Source organism: Lepisosteus platostomus, chromosome 9, assembly GCF_059453375.1.
Source record: "Lepisosteus platostomus isolate fLepPlt1 chromosome 9, fLepPlt1.hap1, whole genome shotgun sequence".
Classification (NCBI taxonomy): Eukaryota; Metazoa; Chordata; class Actinopteri; order Semionotiformes; family Lepisosteidae; genus Lepisosteus; species Lepisosteus platostomus.
The window spans coordinates 47,859,201-47,874,893 of record NC_142619.1 but is presented as its reverse complement, the minus strand read 5'-3'; positions in this window follow the sequence as shown (position 1 = coordinate 47,874,893).

The following is a 15,693-nucleotide window of genomic DNA, read 5'->3' as shown; positions in this document are numbered from 1 at the left end:
CACCTTCACTAAATGCATTAAGAAATTAATGTCTACTTTGGGATTACTTCTCAACTTAACAGGTTAACCTCTGGCCCACTGGGGAATAGCAAGAAGCCTGTTAGTCAAAGTTGAACATTGAGCAGTAATTGATAGCTGCTTTATTCGTTCCTCATATACTCCTGTAATAGGCAAGTAAAATGCACTTTAAATAACATCTAAAGCAAACAAAGATCAATAAAGCATTTTATTCTGCTTCAAGCTTATCTTGAAGCTTGTCTGTGGGGAATTTTATAAATAATATGCTTCCTTTTCCAATGCTTTATGAGTAAAAATCAAGTCTTAATTACAGCAGGAAGTTCAGATGTTTTTGACAGCATTCATTTAAAATAAACTACCCTCTACAGTCAATTAAACCTGTTAAGAATAGTGTGCACTTCCTTTTAGGTTTCTTCATTTTCTTGCATCACATACAGTACAAGTAATAGATATGAAAACAGATTTATACAGTATGACTTTCCTTGTGCTTAAAATGGAAACAGAAAAGATATTCTTTGTAGATGTAGGCAGATATGATGATCTTGTGTTTTGTGAATAAAATAGTTCTGTAGTGTTAAAGGCCCTAAAGGAAATCATAGTTTTTAACTACATAGCGGGACACTAAATGCACATACAGTACAGATATTTAAAATTACATATACAGTTGTAATATACAGCAAGAAATCATCTTATATAGGTACATTGTTCTTTTATTGACTGTTCTTTCACAGACTGCTGTATAGACTAGATAGAATGGGCAGTACAAACACTAAACTACTTTTATTATTCTTATAATGAAAGTGCTATTTCAGAAGCCGATTGTATTTTAATTTTGGAAATTTGTTGACACCAGACAGGGTTTAAGTTCCAAAAGATACTCAAAAGAATTACATTGTAGTGACATTACATGACTAAACCTAGATAGTTGCCTGACTGATAAGTCGGTAGAAAAGCTGATAATTCAACAATGACAGAAGGGAAAAGTGCAATGCACAACGGACAGAGGGTGTTCTTTGTTTCACAATCAGTGAAATGGAATGATCCTGCTGTTCATGTGAAAAGAACTGATTATCACATAAGGCTTAAAACTTAACAGCACAGAAAGTGTTTTTTATTTAAATATAACCCGCAATTTCCACCCAATGAAGTCAAGTATTCATGTTAGATATACACACAAATACAAATAAGACAGTTTGATTGTGCTTTTATTACTGCAATACATGAACAATAATACTATTCATTTTTACCGTACATATTCTATATTCTGATACCATGTACATTCTCCAAATGTACAGTATAAGTGTATGGAGATTTTCATTTTTATAGATATAATATAAAATGCATTCAGCTTCATGAAATATTGTTACATTGTATGATTTCAAATTGAAGACTGACCAAGTCTGTTACATGTTAGTCATAAGCAACCCACATCATGAGATGACTGTAAGGTGTAATATTTTCTTATAAGTGTAAACTAAGACCAACTACAAAAGTTGCATATACTGCAATTTCCTTCTCCCAGCGAACCAAAATCATAACCCCTAATAACACAAATATGGGGTCTTTTTTGAATCCTGTTTGAAGATTGTGCTTGCATACATTTTTCTAAGCCTTTGGTTCACATCACAGAAAAAACTGAAAAGCTCTTCCCTTACACAGTGGAGACCCAGAAGTGTCAGTTTTCTTTTTAAAGAGCCATTGTGTTCCACCTCCTTCTGTAGCTTGCTGATGGCACTTTTAGAAATTTCTGCACATGCTTTTCTTCTCCGCAATTATTACTTTAGTGTTAGAGTCAGTTTCTAAGTCTATTGCCTTTATATGATGGCTTTTAGTTAGTGTTTCAGGTTATATTGTAATAAGCCATATTGAAAGCAAGACTTAATGCAGTGAAGTGCCAAATTACCCAGAGGTTCAGAGAAGACGTGCAGTTCCACAGATAATATAAAAAAGCAGAAATGCAGGTTTAGAAATACAGGTAGCGTTGTTTTGAATTTTGTTATCTGATGTCAGCCTGTGTGGGTTTTCATGTTCTTTTACAATGCCTCATTACGTTTTGTCTGCTTAGAATTGCCTTTGATCATGACCTTAACTCTGTTGTGAACATTTGTAAAATGTGAACTCCAGACGTCATGAAAGAGAAATGTTTGTTGAACAAGGCAAAGAAACTGCACTACCTGAGAATTTACAACAAAAACAATACGAATAACTTAAAAGGGTGATGACATTTTCATACAGAATCGATTAAAATTACAAATAATAGGTTTAACATGATCATATTCCTACCCTAAATTATCACATTAAACCTAAATTGATACCATTTGTTATGATGCACAAACTCTGGATCTGAAAGGAAACAATTATTCTGCTTTTGGTTCCAATTTGACCCAGTTCTGTGTCAATAGAAAGATTAGTCAGTAATATTATTTACCTAATTGTTTACTTTCCCCATCTTTTCCAGGTCTACGCCAGATGATCAAATTAAAGAGATTTTGTGATCTCATTTTAGAAAAATATACCTCACAATTAAATTATTTCATTATTTCATCAGAAGCTGTTTGTAACTAATAAATTACAGAGACGTGCAGTAGTAAGTGTGAATAAAATCTACTTAATGTCATTAAATCCATTCCTTTGGTGTCTAAGAATTATTACTTAGCTCTACTTAATTTGATGTTCTTCCTCATTTTTACATTGTCCTATAGTTCTAAAGACAGTGACACTAGTCCTAGGTTCTTGTTTCGTGAGAAATTCATGATGGAATAACAGCAAGTTAACAGTTTTTCATTACTGAAGGAAAAGATTCTAAGTTTACTTCACTTCAATCACACATGGTTTATATATATATAGTATAAGAATTCATCATGTCATAAATGAAGACGTGATGAAGAATTATTTTAGAATTGCACCTGAGAACATTCCAGATTTCAGTTTAATTTTAATTTACATTGAATGTGCACACATTTTTTTTTCACATGTACTAACAACGTACAATAACGCTTATACTGAAAAGGGCTTACTGTTAATATTTATTTTAAAATTCTGGGAGGGCTCTTTCTCTGGAAAACTGCTATGTTTCTGAGTTGATAGAAACATTCATCTTTGAAATATCTTCTGAGTCAGAAAATATTTTATCATCTGTATTATCTACTTTTAAGGTAACACTATAACATACTCTAAAAAGTGCTTTCTTAGTAGCAATATTGAATATCATGAGTTATAATATACTGTATGTTCATTAATTCACTGTTTTGTATATAAGGAATCAAAAAACATTTAGCACAGAATCACTCCTTACTATTAGGTGTGTATGTGTTTTAATTGCTTTGAATACAAAATAATCTCTTCTTTTCCCTACACATCCTTATCTGTCTTTTCGAATCTGTGACTTGTTACATTGAATTTCCAAAGAAATTAGAATTAGATCTGTTCTTTGTTTGCTTTCAAAACATCATATCAGTCTTGTGTATCATGTTGAAACTTTGTTTTTATTAAACATTTAGGTTTATAAAAATCCAACATGTACATTAATAGCTGACACAGGTGTTGGAAAATAAGTAGGACTTTGATCATTTATTTATCTTGCTGCAGTGAGTCTTTAAAATTCAGCAAGAAGTATGTCTGAAAATCATATTCTTTTACTGGTGCCACCCCAATTTAAGAACCTTAAGTTCACTGTAGCCTAAATTGTGAGGATACAGATACTTCATAAACACATATATACAGTTCCTATATATAAATAGTACAGAGCGCATTTCAGGAGACAATCTTTCGTATTGAATGAATCCATTTGACTTTTCCTTTGCCATTGAATAGCACATGGTGAGAACCATATTAATGCAGCAAACATCCTATCTTTAATATTTTTAAACTGCATGTCAGCACAATGAAGACGGCCTTGCATTTTTTTCTTACTTTAAATGGCTTGGTTGTAATATACAGATATCACTGTTACTCAGTGAGTTTTGAAAAATGAGCATTTACTTCATCTTGGTCCTCTTTGTTACAATAAATATTTCCATTTATATGCAAATGGTTATCTACTGACCAGGACTGGATAAAACTCTCCTTGTTTCCATTGTCACTGGAGGTATAGTGAGCTTCAGTATTGCTTTAAAACCAAATGAGCAAAGCATCTAAAAGGAAAGGGGTTCTTCATTTATAAAGCAAATAATCTCAGATTGCATTTTTATTGATACTGCTGTCTTAAAGTCTGTATTAACTTATAAGTTATAAGTAGTTAAAACTTACTTTAAACTAGAAATAAAGCTGACTCCTACTTAGTAAGTACTTCCCAAATTGCTGACATAATTACATGAATGTAATTTTTATGAGTCACAGAAATCTTGGCATTTTCACTGAAGCAGATAATTAGAGTTTGAATAAAGCAGGGCCCGAATAATTAATACATCAAAACTAGATGAACTTTTTCTAATTATTTTTATTTAATCTCCATTCTAATTATTGTTATACTCCACTGAGCAAGATTACTTCATATTCATTGACTGAAATGCAGCCATATAGCTGCAGTCTGAGACTGTGAAATATTAACAAACCATAGCATGGAGAAATTAGGAGTGGAGTCATTTTTTTTTTTCTTGATTGAACTGTAATTTTAAATTCTGTATTGCTAATAAACAATTTACATACACCTTACATATTTAACTGTACCATTATTTGAAAGCATTATATTCAGGTTTGAATGCATTTGTATTTTAGACTATGTGATTAGAGAATAAAGTGGTTTTCTCAATCTTATCGATATACCAAAACTCTTGAAAGAAAGAGGGAAGGGCTTTTTAGCAATATTGCTGACATGGAGAGTTCGTTGAGTTATCTTTAGTTTGACACTACAAGAGGATGCTGCTACAGAGAAAAGTAAATCAGATAAAGCTTCAGCAATATGCTGAACGACATTATTTGCGAGTTTGTTTTTTAAATACCACATTAGGCACATATGTCCCTAATTTTAGTTGTCAGAAGATAGTCAGAATACTCTTTATTTTGGCAGCCTTTCAACTTTGTACAAGCATAATAAACAATAAATAATTTGTTGAAAGAAATATACAATAGTTAAAAAATGTACAGTAGGTAAATGTAAATGTCAACATTTTGTTATATACTGTACCTATTTTGAAAATTGTCTCATGTGTTTTATCTTTATTTGACAACTAAATAATAATTGTAATAACAACAATAATAATAGGTTTAGCATATTTCATATAAACTGAAAATTTTTATGTTAAATGTAACATGAATATATAGATATATATATAAATTTGTCTAATTGTTTGTCAGTTGTCTTGATTAATTATTATCTTGATTAATAATGTTCTAGCAAAATAAGGAGGAAACATGTCGTTAGTATCATTCAACTTTTTAATTAATGTATTATTTGGTAGAAATATTTTTTTAAACAGCAGTCATCTGGTTAACTACCATGAAAATTGCATAAGTATATTTTGATTTTGTTCTTAAGGTTGCAGTTATATTTAAAAAAAAACCTCAGACATTGTTACTTTCTACTCTCATAACATTTATGCAGTTTCTGTCTAGAATCATACTTGCTAGTCTTATTTAAAAGCTTATAATATTACAAAACTGGTGTCAAAGAGGACCAGAGTATCATCCTAGTCGGGAAGTTTTAAAACTGTAGAAGGTGATACTTAAAAAAATGTATTCACATTATTTGTATTTCCAGATCAAAAATTAAAACGCAGAAGAAACAAAGCTTTTAGATGTGGTTGGGATGTCGAATAAGTACATATTGCCACCATGTGTTTGGGTTTGGAATTACATTTTAAAAGAATTTAGAAATTGATTTAACCAGTGTTTTGTATCATTTTATTGTTCCAGTGCATACCTTCAGCAATACCTATAACAAATAGAAGCTTTAATTTATGGGACATTTTTAATTTCTTTAAATTCACATGCTTAAAATAACCTCAGTTTTAAATCTATCATAAAGACACAGTATAGTCAAAAATTCGGAATATCTAAGAACATATGAGCATATATTATATGAACATATATCAGCGCATATAATGAAAGGCAAAAAAGGTGCCACCCACACCCAGCAAATGTATATTTTACAAACTGAGTTTTTGTAACCAATATATTTTGAATGAATGTTTATTTTTAAAATATTTTAAATAGTACACATTATTTTATAGTTTGACCTTAAGTATGTTGGAACAAGTTGGAACATGTCTGAAAGTCAAATATATTTTTTGAATATCCTCTGCAAATATAAATATTTAAAATGCATTATATAAAATATACCATTCTACTACACAGTCCTTTGATTAACAAAAGTTATTCTCAATACCTTATGGTACAGTATATGATTATATTACATCTTATGATTGAAAAACATGATTTCTGTAGTTAATATTTTTAAGATACACCTAATCAATTGGCAACATCTAACATTTTGTTTGCTAAGATCCTAATCAAACCAGTTTAAGGCATTTTCTAGAAACAACAAAAGATGACTTTTCATGCCTAAATGCTCTCTTGCTGCCTTGTTGGACAGTCACTGTTTGTGACAACCACAATTGGAATTTAAGGTATTCTAAAACAGACATAACAGTTCTGCTTGTAAAAGGGTGAAAATGTAAATAATTCTTGGGAACCTTCTGTGAAGTTAATCAGGGGAATCAAGATGGTTAAGAACTTATACAAAGCATTCTTGTTTTACAGAATTATCTTATATGCATTACTTTTTATACATAGGTATTCAGAAATGATATTCTACTCAGGAAACTGTATTAAACATTAATGTAACTCAGAACTCTCTATTTTTAGATTAAAACGAGAAATTCATAACTAAAGAGGTATTAGTACATATAAAGGAAGAGGTTACTTTGACATCAGAATCTACTTTATTATCCACATATTGCACAGTGGTAATTTTCCTTTGTCCTTTATTCAGACAACTATAAAAACAGTATATATACGGCGCACAAAGTGGACATTCAGTGGATTTTATGGGTGCATACCATCAATGTAATATAAACAATAACATATGCTGTCAAAGCAATGCTCTGAACATCATACTGTACATCAGAGATTAAAAGAGTACCTTCTTTTGAAATGAGCAAAGCTTCTCAACACAACAGGCAAACCAAACATTGGTTACATAAAATTTAATTGAAGAAAGTGTTATAATATTCACTTAATCACTGTGATTTAAACGAAGCATTTCTTATATCTCTCAACAACAAATACAATCTTTTTAAATATATATTTATTTTAAAATATATATTAGCTTACATTCTACATTTTGAATTTCATCCCAAAATGAAAGTAAAGACAGAAAATTCAAAGGACATGAAAATATCCATAAAGTGTTATTTCTGCGTATTTTAACAGAAAAAAAACCAACAACTTCTGAGTATCTATAAACAGGTAAGCTGGTAAAACCACCTCTGAGAGCCAAGTGACTATGGCGCCAGCTGGATGAAGCCTTCACGCTTGATGTAGAATAACCTGTATGGGCACCCTGTGTGGCATGTTTGTGAATCAGCTTTTTGTTAAGATTTTCCCCTCCACTAATGTCTTCGAAAGATCCAAAGCTTTTTTTTAAAAAAAAGGGTAGAGTTGGGTGGCAGTCACGCACACCTAAGAATGCACATTTCACCAGGCAATGACCTGAGTATGTTTTCATGTTTATCAAGAAGATAAAAGGTATGATTACATAGGAATGAAAACATAAGTGGATAAAGACACAGCAGAGGAGAGACGGGAGTCAGGGTAAGTTTAAAACATTGCAAACCACCATTTAGAAACATTTTGTTATGCTTTCTTTTTCACTACATAAAATGTGTTGTCATGACTTTAGCTATCATGTCTAAGAGTTAATAAAGTTTAGGTTGAAAGTCTGAATACTTTCAAAACTATTTTTTTTCAAACTGGCAAGGATTAGACTGTGGCAGTTTATATAACACTGCTATGAGATTGAACATTGATGGGCATAATGAGGGTGTGTGAAAAAAATAGAAGCTAATTTAACCATACCTCATTTATCTCAGAGTTTTAACTAACTCCATTTGTGTTTTTTTTTAATTCTAAGTCAATGAAAGAATTAACTCAATATTTTATGACAGAAAGTGAAACACTGCTTTCTTGTGGGATTCACTGCCATATCCCACTGCTGGTTAAATTTCCCATCATGCCCTTGACCTTGCAGGTCACCTGTCATTGGAAGATGAAGCTCTGAATACACAGAGAGGACCTGGTGGTGTCTCTTATCTTCCCGTTTCGCCTCAAATCTCCGGGTGGAGTTTTAAATTATTCATTCACTGGTGCTCCCTACGAGTTACACATCTCCATCAGTTCCCAGTTCGTGAGTGAAGGCGGTATCCAAGGGAACCTTATCAGAGATCACAGATTTAGGCTCCAGAAATGAAATAAAAGAGGAAATTGGCTGTATTAGCATAAGAGGAGTCAGCCTGGAGTTGAATACACACATCACCCGAAAGCACACAGGCTCCTCTTATCAGCACCGTTTGATCACTACTTTCTTTTTATATATTTTTTAATTCCACCCAGCCCACTCCTTTGTTCCATCTCATACAGGGAGAAGAATGAAATCAGGACTGATGGTAGGAAGTAGATGTATTTTGGGTAGCCTTTAACCCTTTAAAAAGTAAACAGTAAGCAGGAACCCAAGTTATTTGCTATTTTAACTGGTGCCTGCAAGCTTCTTCAATACATTTGTTTTTTTGGCTGTGTTTACAAGGCTGGCTAAAATCTGAAAATAGATTGATATAAAACTACAAATTTAAATAAGAGTTTGGAACACTGCTTCTTGGTTTTGCAATGTCTCATAAATTCTTAAAGACTACTGTAGGTTAATAAATGTTTGGATTGGAATGGATTTTCAGGTTTTGGTTTTCTTTGTCCGTTTTGGATTAAATGTTTCAGAAAATAAAAAAAATAATACTGTATATAAAATGTTAGTTAAAATACATATCATACCTATAAATACTATATATAATATAATCATATATATGATTTTTTAATTTTTTAAGTGGCAGTTATTTTATTTAGTATTATTAAGATTATGTTTGCCTCTGAGTTGCAATTAATTCATACTTCTATGGTACATACAGAAAATATAGGCATCGGAGCTTTGCTAAACTAGAGTAAGGGGTACTGGAGAAGAGATAACTTCAGGGATCATATATCTTAAAGTGAGTTTTGGCGGCAGAAGCTCAGTATTATCACCATCATGACGTAAATAAGGCAGTTTAATATGTTCATTTTCAAAGTAACAAAACCACATGTTTAAAACGATCTTTAAAGTAAGTTTCTTTGCAAAACTCTGAATTCCATATGTGCTTTTGCACAATACTGCAAATTAGTAAATACAGTCATTTATTCCAGGTACAAAGTATCAGTAGTCATATTTCGTCTACAACAGATTCGACTGAACTACCCTTGGGTGAAAAAACAACAAGAGCACAATGCAGTACATCGGTACACAAGGCTATAGAAATGACTTGACTTGAACTTTATTGCCATATGTAACCGGTGCTGGTACAATGGAATTCTTACTTACAGAAAGTCTCTCAATTGTAAAACAAGTGTAAAAAAAACAAAAAAAAAACCAAAGTGCAAACAGTGCATCAAGACAATGTACAAACAAACAATAGACAATGTGCAAGTAAACATGCAGACAGTTTGAATGTAAACAATACAGACGTGTAAACAATGACTGGAGACGTACAATAAATAAATTACAATGAGGTAGATGGTGATGGGGTAGGTGTGGTCCGAGGGGGATGGCTAAATGTGTTCGCCAGTCTCACTGCTTGTGGATAGAAGCTATTGAAGAATCTAGTGGTAAGTGTCCGTATGCTCTTATATCTCTTGCCTGAGGGCAGTGGGGTGAAGAGCTCATGCCCGGGGTGGTGACTGTCCTCTGTGATGGCCAGAATTCTACCACGGCAGCGGTCCTCATAGAGCTGTTTAATCTCGGTGAGACTGCAGCCGATGAGACCGCAGCCGATGAGAAAGAAATGTACATTCTTTCTCACTTTTTACAGTGAAATTCAAGTCCATATTTACTTCCTCCAATGTACTACCGTGAAACTGTTGGCTGCTGAAAAATTAAAATCATTTTGTCAAAAGTAGCTATTTGTTATAATGCAGTTTACTTTTTCTTTTTAAGTTCATTACTCTTTGTCTCTGCAGCACCTGTTCTCACCCTGCTTAAAAAAAACCTTTCCTTTTCTAAAACATCCCTTTAAAGATGAAGGTTTTAAAACAAAATGTTTCAATTTTGGAACAATACATATCGTGTGGCATGGTGGCCCTGGGTTCAGTTCCCTAGATGCTATATGAATAGTTTGTATAGGTTTCCTCCAAGTGCTCTGGTTTCCTCCCACAGCCCAAAAACATACCACTGATTTTTGAATGCTAGAGGTGGGGTTTCAACCTTTACAACTGGAAGCATTTAGGCATACAAGACAGTGGTTTAATCCAGTGAGCTATCTTGGCTCTCCGAAGACATACTGGTAGATTAATTGGCTCCTGTGAAAATTGGCCTTGGTGTGAGTGTGTGTATTTGTGTCTGTGTGTGCCGTGCAATAGACTGCAATCCCATCCAGGGTGTATCAAGGCTGTTGTTTGCCAGGATTGGCTTAGGCTCCCTGTATTGGAAAATGAGGTTAGAAAACGAATGGATGGCCAATATGTATTATTTCAAGCATGTGAAATATTCAAAACTAAATATCTAAAACTGTTGTAGTATCATACTATATATTTAAGTGTTTCTGAAGCAGGACACCAAGATAAACTGAGCTACAGCATCTGAAGCTAAGGTGTTCAAGGCCTCCTGTCCTTCCAGCTCCACCACTTATGTCAGTACAACTTTAATCTAATTGTTTATTGACTGTAAAACTAGACATAAATCTATCGAATATGTTCCCAAGGCTTAAAACAATTGCAGGTATATAGAATTTAAACTTCCTATATTTTTCCAACTCACCATTTGTGCAAAACAAAATTAATAGGTGGTAATTTTACACTCCCTATTCCCTATCACTTAATTAATAATAATATACTGTTTTTTGTTTAGATGGAACAAATGGACCACACAGTAATGTCTGGCAAAATCTGTGGAGAAAAACAGTCAGAATTCCCTCATTTAAAATCTCTAGAGTCTCTTTAAAGGATTATCATTAAGGTCATTTGGCCATGAAAGAGTCTGGGTTCCCTCACCCCCTTAAAATGTGTAATCTGAAATCTGTGCTTGGAAGGGAATCAAAAGCAAAGAAAATCAAAGAGTTTTTCCCTCATCCTTTTCTCACCCACAGTACACAAGTGCTTTCCCACTCACTGTTTCTACATAAGCACAATGTCCAGGACAGCTCCTGCAGCTTATCCTGAGTGTCCCCAAGGTACAATCCAGTGTTTTTATTGCAGTAGCCCTTTGGAATGGAAACAAAGAGCCAACAAGATTGCTAACCCACTCAGTTTTAAACAAAGACTTTTTCAGTCCTATTTCCCAAACCCAAGTCCTTCCCTAAGTGTTAATACAAAAAAAACAAATGCTTAAGGAACCCTTTGTGCATGCTACTGTAAGAACCAAGTCCACTGGCCAAGGTTCAGAAAAGGAGGTTATCCAGCATTTCAGATTGAGAACAGAGTAACTTTTCAGTGTTTTGTAAAAACAAAAATATATTACATACTGTATTACTTTCTTTCTTCCTTTGCTACAATATATGTATGCTTCTTAAAATGGTGTTGAATAGTTTTTAAACTTATTTCCAGATAAAAGTATTCATTTTAAATGTAAAGTACTAGGCTAATTAAAATTGATTTGCTGTTTTCATTTGTTAAAACCTTAAGAAATCATTTTGCATTAGATGCACCGCATCTAAAAGAGAAAGCCACTCTTGTTTTCCTTAAATATCTGTTGTCAACCCATTATATTTTATTAATAATACCTGATTTAATAAGAATTTTTAATTTTCTTTGTAGAACAGCTGTAAAAATATCACCGAACCATATTACAACACCCGATGAATAGAAAAAAAACATAATTAGACTATCTATGGACAGAGGAGATTTTAATTATTAAGTAAATTAAAGCACATAAATGAAAACCTGCAGTGTCATACTGTATAGGATATCCTGGCACAGAAAAGAATAAGATAATTGAATAAGATTTAACAAATTCATTCAAACACTTAGTGAAGTATGAGTATGAAGTATACTTTTTGTCTATGTTTTTGAAGGATGGAATTAATTAATGGATACCTTTAAGGATAACCTTATCAAGATAGGAAAAAAATAGTTAGACATTTGCAGAGACTGCCTTTATAATTGACAGAAAAAGAAAATATGCCCCAGATATTGCATGTTCCTACAAACTACTATCACATACATAACCTCTCCAATTTCCCAGTTATCAAAGGTACAAGTGTTTGATCATTATCCAAGATGCTATTTATTATTTAGCATCTTTATATCACTGAGGACATTTTTTGCAGTGACTAAACAACAGCACAGTATTAAAAAGCACACTGATGATACAATCAGGAAATTCAAATCATCTGCAGGTATTTCTTCTCTTACCTGAAGAATTTATTACAGTACGTTAATTTGATCTTAACAACGAAAAAAACCTCCTCTTGTATGTCTTAATGCTGCATTCCACTTGATGCCAATGAAATAAACACAGAGGAATTAAATCTTTTATTTTACCTCCAGAAATAAGTTTCTGATACACTTTGCATCAGTTGTAGCAATCTTAGTTCAATAACTATAATGAAGCAGAGAAAAGTGCACTAATGTAGTAATGTTTTGTGTTATATACTGTATGCAGACTGTACTCTATGTAAGGCAAATGCACAAATCTGGAAGGAGTATATATGTATTGTGGAACAACATATTGTACTCTCTAAAAAAGAGTGGGGTTAATGTAAATAGAAATGCAAAAGTCAAGTCCAATGAATTAAAATATTTTAAACACAAATATCAAGTTCACCAAAAGTGTGAACAGTGTTAAACTTCACACACTGTCAAAGTAAAAATATTAGAACATCACTATTTAGTATGACCTTCCTCGAAATTAACACAATCCTGTCAGTATTGCTGCATGGTCCTTTTTAACCTCTGAACAGACTGCTGTGGAATGGTCCTCAACTTTTTTAATAGTTGTAGTTGCAGCTCTTAACTGGTCCCTGTTGTCTCCTGTTGATGGCATTGCCTATTTGGTCCTTCAGGTGTCCCTTTGGAAAAAAACATTGACATTGCTTTCATGAAGTCATGCCATTGTAAACTTCACAGTGTGCAGTTTCATTGACCTGCTGGAAACATGACAGCTAATGTGCTTGCAAGAACAGGAAACGTGTTGGCTAAACGATTTTGCCCTTGTTTCACTGAGCAGTAAGATTGTCCTGGAACTGCATCAGTGAGGTTATTGAGTTGAAGGAGAATCCTCCCCATATCTTCACACTTCCAAAACCCTTACTGGTTGGCCTTAAAAAAATAAAAGAGTCAGCATAACAATCACCACATATTGCTTTCTGTCAAAGGACAATATTGCTAAATGAGACACTTGACCACTCTTCTTGCAGCCACCTCAGATGTTCTGTGGTCCACAGGTACACCCATCTCCAGGTACAAAGTTATTAGTAGTCATATTTCAATAGTCATAAAGTATTTCAACAGATATGCTCAGACCTTCAGCTACAACAGATTTGCCTAAACCACATTTGGGCTTAAAAAAGCTATGTGACAGATGAGAGCACAATGCATGTACACAAAAAGTAAAGCCTGTGAATCACCTTATGAAAATATTCTGTGTCTCACAGAAGGTGGCAGCTTTATCAGCAGTCAATGATATTTCTGAATTGCAAAAGAAAATGGAGATCATTTTCATTAGAAATGATTAGCCACAGCCATGATATTGATGCAGAAGTTTTCTTCCTGGAATTGCTTGCGCTATAAGCCACTGCTGCCTGAAAACGATTACAGAAATTGATTAGATGGAAGTGACAGTCCTGGGCTGGTGCAGTGCCTCTCTGCCTTCTGTGTTGTGGCCTGTTCCTTATAGAGCTGTTTTCTTGGTTTCTCTGATGTAGTCTGTTGACTAGTAGAATATTTTATCAGGCAATCCGTCTCACAAACAGGCTGCCTTCAATCATGACAATAGCAATTTGGTGATTGTTAATATTGAAGTGGGAAAGTGGTCATATTTCAATGTTTGAGCATTTATTAAAATCATATCTTTTTTGAATTGCTTTTATACAGATTCTGAATCATGTTGGCAATTTGTACTCAAATACCAAATACAGATTATTGAGAATTTTCCATGAAATGTTGAGAGCTGAATCACTAAAACTATCTGCACATCATGTAAAATGAAAATAACAACATTGACACTGTATGTACTGTATAATGATCTATAGATTTAAATCTTAGAGAGATTAGTTTTCATTATGCATTGGTACACTTTTTGTGGTGCTGTCTTCTGCTTTATGGATGGCAGCAATATTCTTATACTGTTCAGAAAAGATAGCAGTCCAACAGAGTTTCAATTTGGCAAAGAGGAATGAGTACTGGGAACCAGGTTTGCTGGAATAATTTCTCATGGGTTCTTTGATACCTTACATGTTTCCCAATGAGGTTTGTTTTGGCTCTTGATCAAATCATGACAAAACAGTAATATCCAAAATCTCTTCAGACTGAGATATCAAATGAGTTAATGGAAAATCACAATTGATTGTAATTTTCCCTGCTCTTTTATGGTAAACTTTCCAGAGACGTACTTTTATGGAAGTCATGGCATTCATGCAATGTAAGAGTCATAGCTCCACCATGCCCTTCAAATGAGCACCACTGGACATGTACCCCCTGAGCAATTGTTAGTGGTCCTTTAATGTTCTTTGGAAAAATGGCTCAAGTAAATTTACTTTAGATTACATAAACAAAATCCTGACAGACTAAGGCTGCTTATCTTGTCACCACAATGAGTAAGCAGAACAGAACCACAAAGAATTAAGTATGAATCAAGGATCCTGAATAAAACATGTGTTCTATCAGTACTTTACTACAGTACTTTAATTTATTTATTATGTGTGGTCTCTGTAATTGTGTTTAATCTTGTGAACTAAAGAGAAATTATTAACCAAAAGACTGTATTTTAACTAGAAAGTACGACTTGAACAATGAAATTAAAATGTGATGTAACATTACCATCTTCACAAAAAAATCACTATACAGTATGCAGATAGAGTAAGATAAAAAAAAAGTCTACACCATGAAGAAGTGGACATCTTTGGCTTTGCACAATGAAAGCTCAATGTCCATAAAAAAGGTAATGACACACTCATCACACTTATCCTAATGGAGTTCTTCAGAATCAGCAAACAAAGATGAACCAGAGTGGAAGTTAATATAAAATTTACAGCAAGGGGCCTTTCTGTACAAAATGGTTTGTGGCAATCTGGAACAAGCTATCTAGTCATTCATCTAGCAGATTTCTTGGTTTCTTTCGAGATCATAAGCACATAAACAGGTTGGTACAGTAGGCCATGGAAGTTGTAACACTGAAAATGGGAGGCACCTGTTTGTACAACCTACCCTGCCATGTCGTTGAAGGTGATACACTGTCTTCTATCTAGAAAGTTTTGGATGAGATTCCCAAATAAATTAGCAACT